Here is a 21634-nt window from a genome sequence, read left to right on the forward strand (position 1 = left end):
GTATCGTTTGTAAACGTTTGGCGTAAATCGCTAAAATGGTGAAACATTTGGATTTTGTTTCGTAACGTTTGTAAACATTTGGATTTGTTTCGTAAGTTTGTAAATGTTTGGTTTTCTTTCATAACGTGTATAATCTTTTGGCTTAAATAGCTAAAATGGGGAAACGTTTGGATTTATTTTTAACATTTGTAAACGTTTGGCTTCAATCTCTAAAAAGGTGAAACGTTTGGATTTGTTTCGTAATGTTTGTTAACGTTTGGCTTAGATCGCTAAAAAGGTGAAAGTTTGGATTTGTTTCCTAACTGTCACGGTACGGGTATGGTTGTACCAAAACCCGTAGCAAGCCTCGCGGAAATCAAATACACATTTAAACCTGCACAAAACTGCTCGGGGGCAACCGAGACTCCAACCTAAGTCTAGCAATTTATTATACAGTTCTAACATAAATAACTTAAATATCTGAAATATTCCACAGCATGCTTTAAATATAATATAAAGTGTTCCAGAGTAAACATGCCAATAATAAATAGTCGATCAAATTCGACAATCCCAAAGTGTAATATTGAATGTAATATATAAACTAGTTCTACTGCGGTCTAAGAGTTCGAAAACAGTAACTAGTTTAAATAACATAAAAACCTCCGAGGAATCAAAAGAATCGGAGTGGACCAGCTTTCAAATCATAAACCTGGAAAATTTGGGAAAACAACGGGGTCAGATATACTGAGATGAGTTCGCAATACTATTTACATTTATTAAGTTTAAAACCCTTAAATCAAAACATTTTTATACTAATATAATATGATTATGGAAAAACAGTATTGAAATGATCCCAGCGTAAGTATGACATAGCATACCGATAAACCCAGAGTGGACGGGAACAAATCCTCGTCATATAAATATACCAGCGTAAGCAAGACTTTAGTCTGCCGTTTCCCAGAGTACTCACCGGTGCACACAGTCTCGATACAAGCCTATCGAGTAGCTCGTTTCAATCCAGATCCATAATCCGTAAAAACAGTTCACAAATATTTATAATATTAAAATACGATACGGTACTTAATAAAGCGGTAAATAGCACTACAAACTCACTGCTTGCTTATCCACGTGATCTTGGCAAACAGCTAACCCTGCGTAGACTCCGAAGCACGAACAGTCGACAGGTCTAAAATAATAAATAGGTTAAAATCCATTGACCCCTAACTCTAAGATCACTAGACACCACGTAGGACTAGCACAATTAAATAACCAGATAAATCACAGAAGAACACAATTCTCAAATAAATTATAATGCCGTAATTAATTCAAGACTATTGAGTTCGTACTTAAATCCAATCCGAAAATATTATTAAAATAATATTTAATTGATAAATAAAATCAATTCCTCAAATAGTGGGGTAGCCGAATTTCTTAAAACTACCAAGCTATCCCACAAGTCGGGCGACCCAAGTCTAATCCGACCCAACCATAAAACCAGAGTTATAAACCATAGTTTATAATTAATATTAAATAAAATATTAATTAATATCAAAATAGAACTGAATAGCTTGAAACCCAAGTAATTAAATATTACCGGCAATTATCTCAATTAATTAAATAACAAATAAAGCTAAAATATAAATTTAATTCCAAAGGCAATCTAAGCCAAAAAAATATCAATTTAACAATTATTCAAATATTATTTTTATGCCATAAAAATAATATAATTAACTTGACAAACTTTTAAATAAAATAAAATCCCCAATATTTATTTAATATAGCCAATATAAAATTGTATGTATAACTATAATAAAATTAATATTTAATTTAAACTTAAAATATTAATGCCCGGAGTAATTTCAATTTATAAATAATATTATTTTTTGAATTGCTAATTAATAAGTCAAAATCAAACCCGTAGATTAAAATTAAAACTAACTATTAAAAATCAAATGTAACTAGTTAGCAATTTAACCCTAGTAACTAATTCATTTCACTCATAACAATTTAATGACCAAAAGATTATTTTTGCCAAAACTAAAACCAAAGGAGCCAACCACCCCTTTACACATCACCATCATCTTCTATATTTGAACAAAACCAATTCTGCATTACAGAGCTTAAACCCGCCAACCATTGTTAACAATTTCAAATCCTAAAACAAGCTTGGAGATTATGAACTCAGCCAATTAAGAACAATATATCACCAATGTATTTCCTTAACAAGTTAAACAAAGTTTCATTCTTTTGATAAAAAGAAGCACGGAATTGAAAATAATAACCGAAAATCCAAACCAAAATAATAACGAATCAACAATGAGATACTAAACTGAGATGGAACAAATTACTACCATGACCAACAACTAATATGATTTAAACAGCAAAAATCATAGCCTAAGAGCCTAAATCAATTCAGCAGACACATATATAAGCATTCGCAGTTTATAAACATCTAAAACGGCAAAACGGCGGCGAATAGTACGGGTTCGTTTACGTACCGTTTGACGAACGAAAGGTATAGAAACGTAGATGCGTGAGTCTACTTTCACGGGAAACAAACGGAATTGATTTCGACCTCCGAACGGCTGCCAAACGAATTGAAATCCCAAGAGGTCGATTTAAAATTCAAAAACTGAATTTACGTAAACGCGGCAACGGTTACAGCAATTACGAGAAAGATAACGTACCGTTGTGTGAAAACTAAGCTCGGACTTGTAGATGGCTGAGTCTACAATCTCAGGAATCAAACGGAACGAAATTTGGAGCTAAAACGAGAGAGTTATCACTTACGAACGGAGACGTCGTTTTCAGTTTAAAAACAGAGTTTCAAAGCTACAAACTTACTGAATTCCCACGACAATTTGGTGCAGAATTTATGGAATGTTTTTGAGAGGAAAAGAGAGGCTAGGATTGATGGATATGTAGTGAACAATTTTGGTTTTCAAAACGTTTTAAAATAACAAAAGGATCGCTGGAAATCAGGAGCAGAAAACCGTCCCCCCTATCAATCCGTAGCAGGTCTCAAATGAGACCTGCATTTCCCGTACGAGACCAGGTCTCGGTTCAACGAGACCTGGTCCAACCAATTCCGGTTGGACCGAAACTCAACCCGGATTCTTTTTTTTTTAAATAAAAAAAAATATATTTTCGAAACCTGGACTTTAATTAACCTTTTTCGAACCCGGACTTAAAATTAAACCATTTCCGAATCGACTGATAAAATAAATTTAATTACATCGACAACTAAATTGTTACCGGAACTCGTAACTTAAACTTCAAAATTTTACGGGATATTACACTAAAGTTTGTAAACGTTTGGCTTAACGTTAAAATGGGGAAACGTTTGGATTTGTTTTGTAACGTTTGTAAACGTTTGGATTTATTTTGTAACGTTTGTAAATGTTTGGTTTTGTTTCGTTACGTTTATAAACGTTTGTCTTAAATCGCTAAAATGGGGAAATGTTTGGATTTGTTTTGTAACGTTTGTAAATGTTTGGCTTAAATCGCTAAAACGGGGAAACGTTTAGATTTGTTTCTTAACGCGTGTAAACATTTGGCTTCAATCCGTAAAAAGGTGAAACGTTTGGATTTGTTTCGTAACGTTTGGCTTAAATCGCTAAAAAGGTGAAAGTTTAGATTTGTTTCGTAACGTTTGTAAACGTTTGGCTTAACGCTAAAAAGGTGAAACGCTTGGATTTATTTCGTAACGTTTGTAAACGTTTTGATTTATTTCGTAACGTTTGTAAATGTTTGGTTTTCTTTCGTTACGTTTATAAACGTTTGGTTTAAATCGCAAAAAAGGTGAAACGTTTGGATTTATTTCGCAACGTTTGTAAACGTTTGGCTTAAATTACTAAAAAGGTGAAACGCTTGGATTTGTTTCGTAACGTTTGTAAATGTTTGGCTTAAATCGCTAAAAATGTGAAACGTTTGGTTTTGTTCCGTAACGTTTGTAAACGTTTGACTTAAATCGCTAAAAATGTGAAACGTTTGGATTTGTTTCGTAACGTTTTAAACGTTTGGTTTTGTTTCTAAATATTTGTAAACGTTTGGATTAAATCGTTAAAAAGGTGAAACGTTTGGATTTGTTTCTGTAATATCCCGTATTTTTCTTTAATATTTTTCCGATGAGTTTTCGGTTATAATTTGGAGTCCTTCGTGGTTCGATTCTTGGTTTGATTTAGTTTGGTCCATACAGTTGATTTACACTTTCATTAGTTTGGTGATAATTAATTAAGCCATGAAATTCATACTAAGCCCATGCATGGTTAAGTTTATGCCCATGATGATTTGTTCATTTTTTTTGGCCCATTAAAAGGTTAAGATTGGTCATACAAAATTTGAGTAGTATATATGATGTTGCATTCTTATTTATAAAGACCTGCTATTCGATAGATTTTCTTACGTTCTTTTTTACAATTCCAATCTTTTCTTAAAAACCCTAGCCCCCTTTAACCTATTACAATCTGAATCAACATAACTTTCATTTCTTCTATTGCCGCTTGATTTGGTAAGTTAATTTCACATCTCTTTTCCTAGTTCTTCTTTTCGATATCGTTCTCGTTGTTTGTAACTTGTGTTGTTGTCCATGCTAGCTTCAAATCTGAAGCGTTTATCTTCGTTTCACCTATTTCAATTGTTCTCGATCATCCCTACGCGTTGGAAACATATTTGGTATGTATAACTTGATCGTTTAATCGCCGCTACGATTCATTGTTATCTACTGCCGTTTTTATCGATTTCTTGTTGTCCCTCTTCTTTATTCTTTGTTGCTGCTGTTATTAGTCATTCTCTATTACATGTTGTTATTGTTAGTGAGATTAGATCAGCTCATGTTTCTTGCCTTTGTGGCCGCTGTTCTTCGTCGCATGTCGTTGCCGTGTTGTGCAACCGAAACCTCATGACATGTGTTGTTAATGATTCTAATATGGGCATTAATCTTAGGTAGGATTTCTTGTTATAACGGGTTAGTTCCTTTAAATGATTTGGATTTGTTGTGTTATTTTTGATGATCTAGAATTGAGATTAAAAACGTTTGTTTGATTTCTGTGCATTGATATGTTTAATTATTTTGCATTATTATGGTTCTGTTACTTTGAGTTTTGTTAATTTGGACAAGATGGCTTGTGGATTATTGATGGGCGGGTTACTCTTTTTAAAATGATGGGATAATTTTGCTTGAAATATGATAGTATAATTGGTCAAGATGTTGGCCACGTTTTTGTATTATCCCGATTTCAAATTTCATGGGTTATTTAAGCTTGTGAGTTTGTTTATAAGTGGTGGTTAATTGGCTATTTTAGCCACTAAATTGTTTTGATTTAATTCTAATGATGCTTTAACTTTATTATTAACTATTTCATTTTGAATTTGATTTTAATTTACGAAATTGGTTTCGACCTATTAATTAGCGATTTAAATAATATTATAATTTGAAATTACTTTGGGCATTATTATTTTAAATTTAAATTTAATAATTAATCTTATTATGATTAAAATACTCTTAGATTTATTTATTTATTTTAACTTTATTAAATAGGAATTGAGGATTCATTTTAATTTGGAAGTTGTTAAATTAGTAATATTATTTTTGAGACCTAAAAATAATATTTGAGTTATTTAAAATTTAATTAATAATAATTATTATTAATTATTTAATTGATAAATTGAGATTTTTGGCTTTGATTACCAATATGATTAAATTTATGTTTTTTTTACCTTTGGTTTTCGTTTCAAATTATAAATTGACAAATTGAAATCGAAGATTATTTTATAATATAAATTTATATAATTACTCGGGTAATTATATTTGGTTTTAAATATCTTTTTGCTATGGCATTTTGGCTAAATTTCAATCTAGTCCTTGAATATTTTAAAACTTATTTGATTAAGTTTTGGTTGTAATTTGAGTTACTTGAAGGTAAAGTTATTGGGTTCCGTTTCAAATATTTGGTTATTATTTATCAAAGTTATTTCTTTAATTATAAACTATGGTTTATAATTGAATACAAATATATTTATTTTATCGAATCTGTTTTTGGGAATTATAAACTCCGGTTTATATTTTTGATAAAATATTTGGGTCGGGTTATACTTGGGTCACCGACATGTGAGGTAGTTTGGTAGTTATTGATAACTCGGCTAACCTAATATTTGAGGAAATGGATTTTAGTTATTATTTAAGTATTATTTTCCGGAACGGATTTTAAGTATTGTGTCTACTCAAGGTGGTTGGTATTTTTACTCGGGTCAGTATGTAATTAATTGTTTTTTTTGCTTTGGCTATGCTTGTGCGAGACTTGGTATTGTGCTAGTCCTATGTGGCGTCTAGCATTCTTAGAGTTAGGGGTTAAATGGATTTTAACTTATATATTGTTTTAGACCCGTCGACTGCTCGTGCTTCGGAGTCTACGCAGGGTTAGCTGTTTGCCAAAATTCACGTGGATAAGTAAGCAGTGAGTTTGTAGTGCTATTTACCGCTTTATTAAGTACCGCATCATATTTTAATATTATAAATCCTTTTGGACTATTTTTTTACGAATTATGGATCTGGATTGAAACGAGCTGCTCGATAGGCTTGTATCGAGACTTTGTGCACCGGTAAGTACTCTAGGATCGGCAGACTAATGTCTTGCTTACGCTGGTATATGACGAGGATATGTTCCCGTCCACTATGGGTTTATCAGTATGTTATATCATACTTACGCCGGGATCATTTCAATACTGTTTTTCCATAATCATACTATATTAGTATAAACTGTTTTGATTTAAAGGTTTTTAAACTTAATAAATGTAAATAGTATTGCAAACTCATCTCAGTATATCTGACCCCGTTGTTTTCCCAAATTTTCCAGGTTTATAATTTGAAAGCTGGTCCACTCCGATTCTTTTGATTCTTCAGAGGTTTTTATGTTATTTAAACTAGTTACTGTTTTCAAACTCTTAGACAGCAGTAGAACTAGTTTATATATTACATTTGATATTACACTTTGGGATTGTCGATCTGTTCGGTTATTTATTGCTGGCATTTTTACTCTGGATTACAGTATTGTTATATATAAGGCATGTTGTTTAGCATGTCAGATATTTAAGTTATTTATATTAGAACTGTAATATAAATTGGTAGACTTAGGTTGGAGTCCTGATTGCCCCCGAGAAGTTTTCTGCAGGTTTAAATGTTTAATTATTTTCCGCAAGGCTTGCTACGGGTTTTGGTACGACCATACCCATACCTTATCGTCGGTCACGATTCATGAAATTGGGTCGTGACAAAGTTGGTATCAGAGCTTTAGTTTCGAACTAAGGCCAAATTTTTGCATGTTATGTGTTTATCGTTTTAAGGCATATTAAGTGTTATTATTGTGTCATAGGATCTACTGCGGAATTAGGTTCATGTCTTGTCCTTGAAACGTCGTCTTTTAATTTTAAAATTTTATGCCTTCACCGATAGGATTGCGTCGAGTCAGTCATTATTTGTGCTTTAATTTGATGCTTTTATTTTATTATATTGATGTTATTTCACTTGGGTGATTTTAAATTGGTTTTCAATTCTCTGGAAATCTTATGTTGATAATTTTCTTTATGTCATACTTGGGTATATGATGTTAATTTCCTTATCTTGATGATGTTGCTTTCCTCTTGGCTGATATATTTTGGTTGTTATGCCTTTAATGATGTTGTTGACGTTAAATTGTTTTGTGAGTACTTCTGGCTTTGTCCGCGAGCCTTAATTTCTAAAAAAATTAATATTTTGTCAGGTTTTGACATTGTTTTGGGTTTAAATAATTTTTGACCGAGAAATCTTTTTCACGTTTTATGAATTATGTTATTGGCCACACATTGGTTTTATATTACCTTAAGAAAATTATTTTTGCCTAACTGGTATTTTGACGCAAAAAGTCAAATGGGTAGTCTGGACACGACACCCTAAAATATTAGTTTCAGTATCTTTCCAGTATGAAATGAAATTCATATGTTTCAAAAAATTTATATTTGATGAAGCATTGAAAAAGGGTTTGTTCTTTTGAAATAAAATGAAATTCTCGAATTCAAAAAAAAAACTGTTACGTCTAACTTGGTGTTTTCAAGATAATTATTTTGAAATAAAATTATTTTTGTAATGCGATACTGTATTGATGATTTAATATTATTTTTGTAACTTTTACCATATTTTGGTTGTCAACACTTTGGTGTTGTTGGTATTGTGCTCGAATTACTAGTTTTGACTGAAACTTGTGTTTCTGAAAAGGTTGTTAAAGAATAATTGTTTTCTCATTTGGGTGATGTGTTGATATTCCCATTTGTGAGACGTCGAGCTTCCTATTTTTGAAAGGATTGGAAATTGTTTAAAATACGTTTTTCCGGATTTTAAAATATTTTGTATACGTTTTACAAATGGTAATTGCGGGTTCGACTTGGGTCACCAAAATTTGGAGTTGAGCTTGGAAGTTGTGATCACTTGGCTAAATTGGTGACTTTAATTTGAGGCGTTTGAGAACAAATTTTAACCGTGTTTTGTAAAGAGGTTTTTCTGGAAAATGAATTTTAAAACTGTGGGGCTCGACATTAAACTGAAATTTATTTTGTAAATTTTATCTTTCGAATGGGTTTTGATAAATATTTTTGATCAATATCACATTTCGTTTTATTCTGAATGGACGTTTTGAAAATGTTGTTATATGATTTAATCATTGTTGCGCTATTTATGTTACTGCCATGTCAGTAGGAATTCGTTGATCACATAAGATGTTCTATGCTCAATCCGTTAAAATTTATATTGGTTATTTATCTTAATGAGTAATTGTTTTACTGTAAGATGCTTAAGTGCTTTTCGGATGTGTGAACAATTCTTGACCTATATTACTATGTCGTTATTTTTGTCTATCCTTAAGTTATGTCATGGTAGTTTTGTGCTCGTTCGCCTCATTGTGTGAAGTATCACGTGAGGACACTTCTCGCTAGTTTTTCTTCGGCTTAACTTTGGCATTAGTATCGATGTGCGTTTCGAATTTTTGTCTTGACCTTGCGATTAGTTTAGATGTTCTAATTGGTTTAGTTGGATCGAACGTTTGGACTCTGAAAATCAAAGTTATTAATTTTGTCATCAAGAAATTTGAGGAGCGATTCTCAAGAGCTGTTTGCAGATTCGAATTCCGAATCTGTGCTGTTCAAAGGAAGGCGATTTGAGTTATATTACTCGGCACCGGTAGAATAATTCTTCTCGTGAGTGTTTGCTTCGTGCGGGAAAATTTTGAGCGTTATGCATTTTCACGTCGGGCTCGTTTGTGATAAATTGTAGTATCAAATCTTTCGGCTTTTGATATTCTGAAAAAGAATGTGGAAACTATGTTCAAGGTTAATCAGTGTAATAATACACTGGTGTTATTTTTAGGTGGATCGGTGAAATGCCAAAACTGATAATGTAGCTGTGAAGGCGTTCCTGTTGTTTGATGCCTTTGGAAAATTTTCAATTTGATTTGAGGAGAAATTTATTGTTAGGTAAATTTTAGTTTCGTTGTTGATTTTAGGTTATTTCGTTAATGACGATGCAAATTGGTAGTCTAGTATAATAGAGATGGGGAAATATGTCAAGATGGACGAGTGCCCGTCTCACAAAGTGTAATGTCTAGAAAAATGTTTCGAAGAAAAATTGATTTCAAATGTTAACTTGTTAAAGTAATTGAAATGTTTTTATCACATAATTGTGCCCAGATATGTCATAAACATGCATTTGAAATGCCACGAATAGGAAACTGCTTTGAGCATTAAGTATGATCACTAATTAAAAGAGAAACAAATAGTTGATACATGCATTTAGAACATTCATCGCGGCATTAAAATTATTAGGGTTGAATGCAACTCTTTGGGGATGAGAGCTGTCATCACTCTGGCGCACAATTATGTAAAATAAATTTTATCAGTGAGACTTTTTAAGAAGAACGTTTTGTCATAAATTCGTGAGTTATATTGTGAAAATGGTGTTTAAAAAGTTGTTAAATTTCAACGGTATTAAAAATTTATTTGGTTGGTATCTAGACAGTACTCTGTGATGAGGGTAGTGACTTAAGAGAATATATTGTTGTAGTATATGTATTTTATAAGGAATAACTATAGTTATAAGTTTGTACTCGAGGTTTAGTTGTGGTAAGTGCGGAAAAATATTTAGTTCGGATGAAAGAATTGTGTCAACTTAGAGTATGTTATTTGAAGATTTTTGATTTAAGAACATTAGTTATGCTCTACATGTGCTTTTACAAAAAAAAACTTAAAAGAAATTTTGTTCTTACAGATTCAAATTCTGTTTAAAAAGTTTTGATACCGGTAGAAAAATTATTTCGTAAACAAAGGGATTCTTATTTGCAAAAAAAAAGTTTATTTTTTTAGAAAGTGATGAAATTTTGTCAGTATTGATTTAAAGGCGGATTTTAAGATTTTTCTAAATGAACGATTTTGTAAAATCGTGAATTCATTGTGAAAGTAAAGTTTGTTCATGATTTCAAACTGAGAGTGATTTATTATATTAATGCATTTACGAAAGTAGATGGTTTTTCAATGGGTTAATTATTTTCGGTTGAAATGAAATTATTGAGGTGTTAGTAATTTCAATTAAAGGCGGATGGTATTATTAAATATTTTGTGGTTGCGAAAAGCGTTTTTATATAAAAAATTTATTTTCAGCATAACCAACAAACCGATTGATAGCGATTTGATCTAAATGATCTTCTGTAAGATTTGAGGTAATAGTTGATTAAAAAAAATTGGAGGATGAAAAATTTTGTTATCAAAAGTTTAAGTCAGATTTTCCCTAGAAATTATTGTGTTTTCGTACATCTTGATTCGCGAAGTTGATGGTATTGTCGAGTTCTTAGTTGGTTGAACCGAAACGATTCTAGTGGTTTTTAGTTTTCGGTCGTTATTTTGTGAGAGCATATTTGATCAGGATGACATTTTGATTTGTTGATAAGTCTTCTCGTTTGAGATAATAGGTGTTGTGACCACTAAGTGATATAGTGCTTAGGCGTTAAGTGATGTAAGATTAATTCCAGTAAGAGTGTCTGTATGTATCGGTTTGTAGCATTGGAGTTTGGCTTAGTGTGATTACAATTTGAATCTTGGATTTGTCCCTACACTTGTAGTGTTACTTTGGTAGCCTTTGGGACTTGAGCCTGTTATTTTATAAAAAAAAATCTCATTTAGCGTATTGATTATTTCCCGGTTGAAAATAAATTTCTAATTCGTTCACTCGTGGTGTTTAAGAAGTCGTTTAAGGTTCCAAATTGTTGAACTAAGAATTTTTCGCGTATGCGTATGGTGATCATTCGAATTTTCGACTCAGCTATAAATTCGAAGTCGTATTTCTATAAGTTGGAAAGAATGCTCGTATAATTTTCAGCGCGTTTTCGGTTAAATTATGTTTCGTGTCGCTTGACTCTCCTCAGTTGTCTTTGTGATAGAATTACCTTGGGTTAAGGTTTGATTAAGTCTATTGAATTTGCGGTGGTATTTTGCTTAGGTTGATTTAGGCGGTTTTTATTTCGTTTCCGTTGAGTTATCACCTGGCCGTAAAGTGATTTTGAAAATCGGAATTAATATGCCTAGTTCCCTCTTTCGTTCCGTTGATGACGCGTTGCCCCGTATTTTTGAGTTACATGTGATTTTATACGTGCTATAATTGAGTTTATATGACTTTGACTTTGTGGTAAATTCGAGGACGAATTTTTAATAAGTTGGGGAGAATGTAATATCCCGTATTTTTCTTTTAAATTTTTCCGATGAGTTTTCAGTTATAATTTGGAGTCCTTCATGGTTCGATTCTTGTTTTGATTTAGTTTGGTCCATACAGTTGATTTACACTTTCATTAGTTTGATGATAATTAATTAAGCCATGAAATTCATACAAAACCCATGCATGGTTATGTTTAGGCCCATGATGCTTTGTTCATTTTTTTTTTGGCCCATTAAAAAGTTAAGATTGGTCATACAAAATTTGAGCATTATCTATGATGTTGCATCCTTATTTTAGAGACCTAAAAATAATATTTGAGTTATTTAAAATTTAATTAATAATAATAATTATTAATTATTTAATTGATAAATTGAGATTTTGGCTTTGATTACCAATGTGATTAAATTTATGTTTTTTTACCTTTGGTTTTCGTTTCAAATTATAAATTGACAAATTGAAATCAAAGATTATTTTATAATATAAATTTATATAATTACTCGGGTAATTATATTTGGTTTTAAATATCTTTTTGCTATGGCATTTTGGCTAAATTTCAATTTAGTCCTTTAATATTTTAAAACTTATTTGATTAAGTTTTGGTTGTAATTTGGGTTACATGAAGTTAAAGCTATTGGGTTCCGTTTCAAATATTTGGTTATTATTTATCAAAGTTATTTCTTTAATTATAAACTATGATTTATAATTGAACATAACTATATTTATTTTATCAAATTTGTTTTTGGGAATTATAAACTCCGGTTTATATTTTTGATAAAATATTTGGTTCGGGTAAGACTTGGGTCACCGAAGTGTGAGGTAGTTTGGTAGTTATTGATAACTCGGCTAACCTAATATTTGAGGAAATGGATTTTAGTTATTATTTAAGTATTATTTTCCGGAACGGATTTTAAAGCGGAAAACCCAATAGACTTGGCTTATTTATTTATTTGAGTAATGTGTCTACTCAGTATGTAATTAATTGTTCTTTTTGCTTTGCCTATGCTTGTGCGAGACTTGGTATTGTGCTAGTCCTATGTGGCGTCTAGCATTTTTAGAGTTAGGGGTTAAATGGATTTTAACTTATATATTGTTTTAGACCCGTCGACTGCTCGTGCTTCGGAGTCTACGCAGGGTTAGCTGTTTGCCAAAATTCACGTGGATAAGCAAGCAGTGATTTTGTAGTGCTATTTACCGCTTTATTAAGTACCGCATCATATTTTAATATTATAAATGCTTTTGAACTGTTTTTTTTACGGATTATGGATCTGGATTGAAACGAGCTGCTCGATAGGCTTATATCGAGACTGTGTGCACCGGTAAGTACTCTGAGATCGGCAGAGTGATGTCTTGCTTACGCTTGTATATGACGAGGATATGTTTCCGTCCACTCTGGGTTTATCTGTATGTTATATCATACTTACGCCGGGATCATTTCAATACTATTTTCCATAATCATAGTATATTAATATAAACTGTTTTGATTTAAGGGTTTTTAAACTTAATAAATGTAAATAGTATTGCGAACTCATCTCAGTATATCTGACCCCGTTGTTTTCCCAAATTTTCCAGGTTTATGATCTGAAAGCTGGTCCACTCCGATTCTTTTGATTCTTCGGAGGTTTTTATGTTATTTAAACTAGTTATTGTTTTCAAACTCTTAGACCGCAGTAGAACTAGTTTATATATTACATTTGATATTACACTTTGGGATTGTCGATCTGTTCGGTTATTTATTGCTGGCATGTTTACTCTGGATTACAGTATTGTTGTGTATAAGGCATGCTGTTTCGCATGTCAGATATTTAAGTTATTTATATTAGAACTGTAATATAAATTGCTAGACTTAGGTTGGAGTCTCGGTTGCCCCCGAGAAGTTTTCTGCAGGTTTAAATGTTTAATTATTTTCCGCAAGGCTTGCTACGGGTTTTGGTACGAATATACCCATATCCTAGCGCCGGTCACGATGCATGAAATTGGGTCGTGACAGTTTCGTAATGTTTGTAAACTTTTGGCTTAAATCGCTGAAATAGGGAAACGTTTGGATTTGTGTCGTAATGTTTGTATACGTTTTGTTTAAATTGCTAAAATAAGGAAACGTTTGGATTTGTTTCGTAACGTTTGTAAACGTTTGGCTTAAATCGCTAAAAAGGTGAAACATTTGGATTTGTTTTGTAACGTTTGTAAACGTTTGGCTTAAATTGATAAAAATGTGAAACGTTTGTTTTTGTTCCGTCTTGTTTGCAAACGTTTGGATTTATTTCGTAATGTTTTAAAGATTTGGCTTAAATCGCTAAAATGGGGAAACGTTTGGATTTGTTTCGTAATGTTTGTAAATGTTGGGCTTAAATTGCTAAAAAGGTTAAACTTTTGGATTTATTTCGCAATATTTGTAAACGTTTAGCTTAAATTGCTAAAAAGGTGAAACGCTTGGATTTGTTTCACAACTTTGGTAAACGTTTGGCTTAAATCGCTAAAAAGGTGAAACACTTGGATTTGTTTCGTAATGTTTGTAAACGTTTAGCTGAAATTGATAAAAATGTGAAACATTTGTTTTTGTTCCGTATTGTTTGTAAACGTTTGGATTTATTGCGTAACGTTTTAAAGATTTGGCTTAAATCGCTATAATGGGAAAACATTTGGATTTGTTTCGTAACGTTTGCAAACGTTGGGCTTAAATCGCTAAAAAGGTGAAAAGTTTGGATTTGTTTCGCAACATTTGTAAACGTTTGGCTTAAATTGATAAAAAGGTGAAACGCTTGGATTTGTTTCGTAACGTTCGTAAACGTTTGGCTTAAATCGCAAAAAAGGTGAAACGTTTGGATTTGTTTCGTAATCTGTGTAAACGTTTGGCTTCAATCGCAAAATGGTGAAACATTTGGATTTGTTTCGTATCGTTTGTAAACGTTTGGCTTAAATCGCTAAAATGGTGAAACGTTTGGATTTTTTTCGTAACTTTTGTATACATTTGGATTTGTTTCGTAACGTTTGTAAATGTTTGGTTTTGTTTCGTAACGTTTATAATCTTTTGGCTTAAATCGCTAAAATGGGGAAACGTTTGGATTTATTTCTTAACGTTTGTAAACGTTTGGCTTCAATCCCTAAAAAGGTGAAACATTTAGATTTGTTTCGTAACGTTTATAAACGTTTGTTAAAGGTTGGTTTAAATCGCTAAAAAGGTGAAAGTTTGGATTTGTTTCGTAACGTTTGTAAACGTTTGGCTTAACGCTAAAATGGGGAAACGTTTGGATTTGTTTCGTAACGTTTGTAGCCGTTTGGATTTATTTCGTAACGTTTGTAAATGTTTGGTTTCGTTACGTTGTTAAACGTTAAGCTTAAATCGCTAAAATAGGGAAACGTTTGGATTTGTTTTGTAACGTTTGTAAATGTTTGGCTTTAATCGCCAAAAAATGTGAAACTTTTGGATTTGTTTCGTAACGTTTGTAAACATTTGGCTTAAATTGAAATAAAAGTGAAACGTTTGTTTTTGTTCTGTAATGTTTGTATACGTTTGATTTTATCTCGTAACGTTTTGAAGATTTGGCTTAAATCGCTTAAAAGGTTAAACGTTTGGTTTTGTTTCGTAACGTTTGTAAACGTTTTGCTTAAATCTCAAAAAAGGTGAAACGTTTGGATTTGTTTCGGAACGTTTGTAAAGGTTTGGCTTAAATTGCAAAAAAGGTGAAACGCTTGAATTTGTTTCGTAACTTTTGTAAAGGTTTGGCTTAAATTGCTAAAAAGGTGAAACATTTGGATTTGTTTCGTAACGTTTGTAAACGTTTGGCTTAAATCGCTAAAAATGTGAAACGTTTGGTTTTGTTCCGTAATGTTTGTAAACGTTTGCCTTAAATCGCAAAAATTGTGAAACGTTTGGATTTGTTTCGTAACGTTTTAAACGTTTGGGTTTGTTTCTAAACCTTTGTATACGTTTGGCTTAAATCGTTAAAAAGGTGAAACGTTTGGATTTGTTTCGTAATGTATGTAAACTTTTGGCTTAAATCGCTAAAATAGGGAAACGTTTGGATTTGTGTCGTAACGTTTGCATACGTTGTGTTTAAATCGCTAAAATAAGGAAACGTTCGGATTTGTTTTCGTAACGTTTGTAAACGTTTGGCTTAAATCGCTAAAAAGGTGAAATGTTTGGATTTGTTTCGTATCGTTTGTAAACGTTTGGCTTAAATCGCTAAAATGGTGAAACGTTTGGATTTTTTTCGTAACGTTTGTAAACATTTGGATTTGTTTCGTAACGTTTGTAAATATTTGGTTTTGTTTCGTCACGTTTATAATCTTTTGGCTTAAATCTCTAAAATGGGGAAACATTTGGATTTGTTTCTTAATTTTGTAAACGTTTGGCTTCAATCCCTAAAAAGGGGAAACGTTTGGATTTGTTTCTTAACGTTTGTAAACTTTTGTTAACGTTTGGCTTAAATAGCTAAAAAGGTGAAAGTTTTGATTTGTTTCGTAACGTTTGTAAACGTTTGGCTTAACGCTAACATGGGGAAACGTTTGGATTTGTTTCGTAACGTTTATAAACCTTTGGATTTATTTCGTAACGTCTTTAAATGTTTGGTATTGTTTTGTTACGTTTATAAACGTTTGGCTTAAATCGCTAAAATGGGGAAACGTTTTGGATTTGTTTTGTAACGTTTGTAAATGTTTGGCTTTAATCGCAAAAAATGTGAAACGTTCGGATTTGTTTCGTAATGTTTGTAAACGTTTGGCTTAAATTGATAAAAATGTGAAACGTTTGTTTTTGTTCCGTAATGTTTGTTTCGTAATGTAAACGTTTGCCTTAAATTGAGTTGTTTAAATCGCTAAAATAAGGACACGTTTGGATTTGTTTCGTAACGTTTGTAAACGTTTGGCTTAAATCGCTAAAAAGGTGAAACGTTTGGATTTGTTTCGTATCGTTTGTAAACATTTGGCTTAAATCGCTAAAATGGTGAAACGTTTGGATTGTTTTCCTAACGTTTGTAAACATTTGGATTTGTTTCGTAACGTTTGTAAAAGTTTGGTTTTGTTTCGTAATGTTTATAATCTTTTGGCTTAAATCGCTAAAATGGGGAAACATTTGGATTTGTTTCTTAATGTTTGTAAACGTTTGGCTTCAATCCCTAAAAAGGGGAAACTTTTGGATTTGTTTCTTAACGTTTGTAAACATTTGTTAACGTTTGGCTTAAATCGCTAAAAAGGTGAAAGTTTTGATTTGCTTCGTAACGTTTGTAAACGTTTGGCTTAAAGCAAAAATGGGGAAACGTTTGGATTTGTTTCGTAACGTTTGTAAACCTTTGATTTATTTCGTAACTTTTGTAAATGTTTGGTTTTGTTTTGTTACGTTTATAAACGTTTGGCTTAAATCGCTAACATGGGGAAACATTTGGATTTGTTTTTTAATGTTTGTAAATGTTTGGCTTTAATCGCAAAAAATGTGAAACGTTTGGATTTGTTTCGTAACGTTTGTAAACGTTTGGCTTAAATTGATAAAAATGTGCAACGTTTGGTTTTATTTCGTAACGTTTCAAAGTTTTGGCTTAAATCGCTTAAAAGGTTAAACGTTTGGTTTTGTTTCGTAACGTTTGTAAACGTTTTGCTTAAATCGCAAAAAAGGTGTACCGTTTGGATTTGTTTCACCATGTTTGTAAACGTTTGGCTTAAATTGCGAAAAAGGTGAAATGCTTGGATTTGTTTCGTAACTTTTGTAAACGTTTGGCTTAAATTGCTAAAAAGGCGAAACACTTGGATTTGTTTCGTAACGTTTGTAAACGTTTGGCTTAAATCGCTAAAAATGTGAAACGTTTGGTTTAGTTCCATAACGTTTGTAAAGGTTTGACTTAAATCGCTAAAAATGTGAAACGTTTGGATTTGTATCGTAACGTTTTAAACGTTTGGTTTTGTTTTTAAACATTTGTAAACGTTTGGCTTAAATCGTTAAAAAGGTGAAATGTTTGGATTTTTTCGTGATGTATGTAAACTTTTGGCATAAATCGCTAAAATATGTTAACGTTTGGATTTGTGTCGTAACGTTTGTATACGTTTTGTTTAAATCGCTAAAATAAGGAAACATTTGGATTTGTTTCGTAACGTTTGTAAACGCTTGGCTTAAATCGCTAAAAAGGTGAAACGTTTGGATTTGTTTCGTAACGTTTGTAAACGTTTGGCTTAAATTGATAAAAATGTGAAACATTTGTTTTTGTTACATATTGTTTGCAAACGTTTGGAATTATTTCGTAATGTTTTAAAGTTTTGGCTTAAATCGCTAAAATGCGGAAACATTTGGATTTGTTTCGTAACGTTAGGCTTCAATCGTTAAATAGGTTAAATGTTTGGATTTGTTTCGCAATATTTATAAACGTTTGGATTAAATTGCTCAAAAGGTGAAACGTTTAGATTTGTTTCGTAATGTTTGTAAACGTTGGGCTTCAATCGCAAAAAAGGGGAAACATTTGGATTTGTTTGTAACGTTTGTAAACGTTTGGCTTAAATCGCTAAAATGGGTAAACGCTTGGATTTGTTTCGTAACTTTTGTAAACGTTTGGCTAAATTGCTAAAAAGGGGAAACGTTTGGATTTGTTTCGTATCGTTTGTAAGCGTTTCGCATAAATCGCTAAAATGGTGAAACGTTTGGATTTTTTTGTAACGTTTGTAAACATTTTGATTTCTTTCGTAACATTTGTAAACGTTTGGTTTTGTTTCGTAACGGTAATAAACTTTTGGCTTAAATCGTTAAAATGGGGAAACGTTTGGATTTGTTTCTTAACCTTTGTAAACGTTTGGCTTCAATCCCTAAAAAGGTGAAACATTTGGATTTGTTTCAAAACGTTTGTAAACGTTTGGCTTAAATCGCTAAAAAGGTGAAATTTTTGGATTTGTTTCGTAACGTTTGGCTTAACGCTAAAATTGGGAAACGTTTGGATTTGTTTCGTAACGTTTGTAAATGTTTGGTTTTGTTTCGTTACGTTTATAAACGTTTGACTTAAATCACTAAAATGGGGAAACATTTGGTTTGTTTTGTAACGTTTGTAAACGTTTCGCTTCAATCGCTAAAAATGTGAAACCTTTGGATTTGTTTCGTAAAGTTTGTAAACGTTTGGCTTAAATTGATAAAAATGTGAAAAGCTCGTTTTTGTTCCGTAATGTTTGTATACGTTTGGATTTACTTCGTAACGTTTTAAAGATTTGGCTTAAATTGCTAAAAAGGTTAAACGTTTGGTTTTTTTTCTAACGTTTGTAAACGTTTTGCTTAAATCGCAAAAAAGGTAAAACGTTTGGATTTGCTTCGCAACGTTTGTAAACGTTTGGCTTAAATTGCTAAAAAGGTGAAACACTTGGATTTGTTTCGTAACGTTTGTAAAGGTTTGTCTTAAATCGCTAAAAAGGTTAAACACTTGGATTTGTTTTGTAACGTTTGTAAACGTTTGACTTAAATCGCTAAAAATGTGAAACATTTGGTTTTGTTCCGTAACGTGTGTAAACGTTTGACTTAAATCGCTAAAAATATGAAACGTTTGGATTTATTTCGTAACGTTTTAAATGTTTTGTTTTGTTTCTTAACATTTGTAAACGTTTGGCTTAAATCGTTAAAAAGGTGAAACGTTTGGATTTGTTTCGCAATGTTTGTAAACTTTTGGCTTATATCGCTAAAATAGAGAAACGTTTGGATTTGTGTCGTAATGTTTGTATATATTTTGCTTAAAACGCTAAAATAAGGAAACGTTTGGATTTGTTTCATAACGTTTGTAAACGTTTGGCTTAAATCGCTAAAAAGGTGAAACGTTTGGATTTGTTTCGTAATGTTTGTCAACATTTGGCTTAAATTGATAAAAGTGTGAAACGTTTGTTTTTGTTTCCGTATTGTTTGCAAACGTTTTGATTTATTTCGTAACGTTTTAAATATTTGGCTTAAATCTCTAAAATGGGGAAACGTTTGGATTTGTTTGGTAACATTTGTAAACATTGGGCTTAAATCGCTAAAAAGGGGAAATGTTTGGAATTTGTTTCGCAATGTTCTATAACGTTTTGTAAATGTTTGGATTAAATCGCTAAAAAGGTGAAACTTTTGGATTTATTTCGTAACGTTTCTAAACATTTGGCTTAAATTGATAAAAAGGTTAAACGTTTGTTTTTGTTCCGTATTGTTTGTAAACGTTTGGATTTATTTCGTAACGTTTTAAAGATTTGGCTTAAATCGCTAAAATGGGGAAACGTTTGGATTTGTTTCGTAACGTTTGTAAACGTTGGGCTTAAATTGCTAAAAAGGTTAATAGTTTGGATTTGTTTCGCAACATTTGTAAACGTTTGGGTTAAATGGTTAAAAAGCTGAAACGCTTGGATTTGTTTCGTAACGTTTGTAAACGTTTGGCTTAAATCGTTAAAAAGGTGAAACGTTTGGATTTGTTTCGTAATGTTTGTAAACGTTTGGGTTCAATCACAAAAAAGGGGAAACGTTTGGATTTGTTTCGTAACGTTTGTAAACGTTTGGCTTAAATCGCTTAAATGGGTAAACGTTTGGATTTGTTTCGTAACTTTTCTTAACGTTTGGCTAAATTGCTAAAAAGGGGAAACGTTTGAATTTGTTTCGTATCGTTTGTAAACGTTTGGCATAAATCGCTATAATGGAGAAGCGTTTTGATTTTTTCGTAACGTTTGTAAACATTTGGATTTGTTTCGTAACATTTGTAAACGTTTGGTTTTGTTTCGTAACGTTTATAAACTTTTGGCTTAAATCGTTAAAATGGGGAAACGTTTGGATTTGTTTCTTATCCTTTGTAAACGTTTGGCTTCAATCCCTAAAAAGGGGAAACGTTTGGATTTGTTTCGTAACGTTTGGCTTAAATTGCTAAAAAGGTGAAATGTTTGGATTTGTTTCGTAACGTTTGGCTTAGCGCTAAAATTGGGAAACATTTGGCTTGTTTCGTAACTTTTGTAAATGTTTGTAAATGTTTGGTTTTGTTTCGTTACGTTTATAAACGTTTTGCTTAAATCGCTAAAATGGGGAAATATTTGGATTTGTTTTGTAACGTTTGTAAACGTTTGGCTTCAATCGCTAAAAATGCGAAACATTTGGATTTGTTTCATAACGTTTGTAAACGTTTGGCTTAAATTGATAAAAATGTGAACCGTTTGTTTTTGTTCCGTAATGTTTGTATACGTTTGGATTTATTTCGTAACGTTTTAAAGATTTGGCTTGAATCGCTAAAAAGGTTAAACGTTTGGTTTTGTTTCGTAACGTTTGTAAAGTTTTTGCTTAAATCGCAAAAAAGGTAAAACGTTTGGATTTGTTTCGCAACATTTGTAAACGTGTGGCTTAAATTGCTAAAAAGGTGAAACACTTGGATTTATTTCGTAACTTTTGTAAAGGTTTGGCTTAAATCGCTAAAAAGGTGTAACAGTATGATTTATTTCGTAACATTTGTAAACGTTTGGCTTAAATCGCTAAAAATGTGAAACATTTGGTTTTGTTCCGTAATGTTTGTAAACGTTTGACTTAAATCGCAAAAAATGTGAAACGTTTGGATTTATTTCATAACGTTTTAAACGTTTTGTTTTGTTTCTAAACATTTGTAAACATATGGATTAAATCGTTAAGAAGGTGAAACATTTGGATTTGTTTCGTAATCTTTGTAAACTTTTGGCTTAAATCGCTAAAATAGGGAAACGTTTGGATTTGTGTCATAATGTTTGTATATGTTTTGCTTAAATCGCTAAAAAGGTGAAACAATTGGATTTGTTTCGTAATGTTTGTAAACATTTGGCTTAAATTGATAAAAATATGAAACGTTTGTTTTTGTTCCGTATTGTTTGCAAACGTCTGGATTTATTTCGTATCGTTTTAAAGATTTGGCCTAAATCTCTAAAATGGGGAAACGTTTGGATTTGTTTCGTAACGTTTGTAAACGTTGGGCTTAAATCGCTAAAAAGGTTAAACGTTTGGAT

General features: G+C 31.7%; 1 long non-coding RNA gene across 1 annotated transcript; it reads right to left on the minus strand.

The window, feature by feature from the left end:
• Positions 1–467: 467 nt before the first annotated feature.
• On the minus strand, positions 468–1166 carry LOC126671039 (uncharacterized). Its single transcript, XR_007638902.1, has 2 exons — positions 1093–1166; positions 468–688 (listed from the first exon to the last, which is right to left on the minus strand). It is a non-coding gene; the product is annotated as an uncharacterized LOC126671039 (long non-coding RNA).
• Positions 1167–21634: the final 20468 nt, after the last annotated feature.

This window comes from Mercurialis annua, linkage group LG3, assembly GCF_937616625.2.
Source record: "Mercurialis annua linkage group LG3, ddMerAnnu1.2, whole genome shotgun sequence".
Classification (NCBI taxonomy): Eukaryota; Viridiplantae; Streptophyta; class Magnoliopsida; order Malpighiales; family Euphorbiaceae; genus Mercurialis; species Mercurialis annua.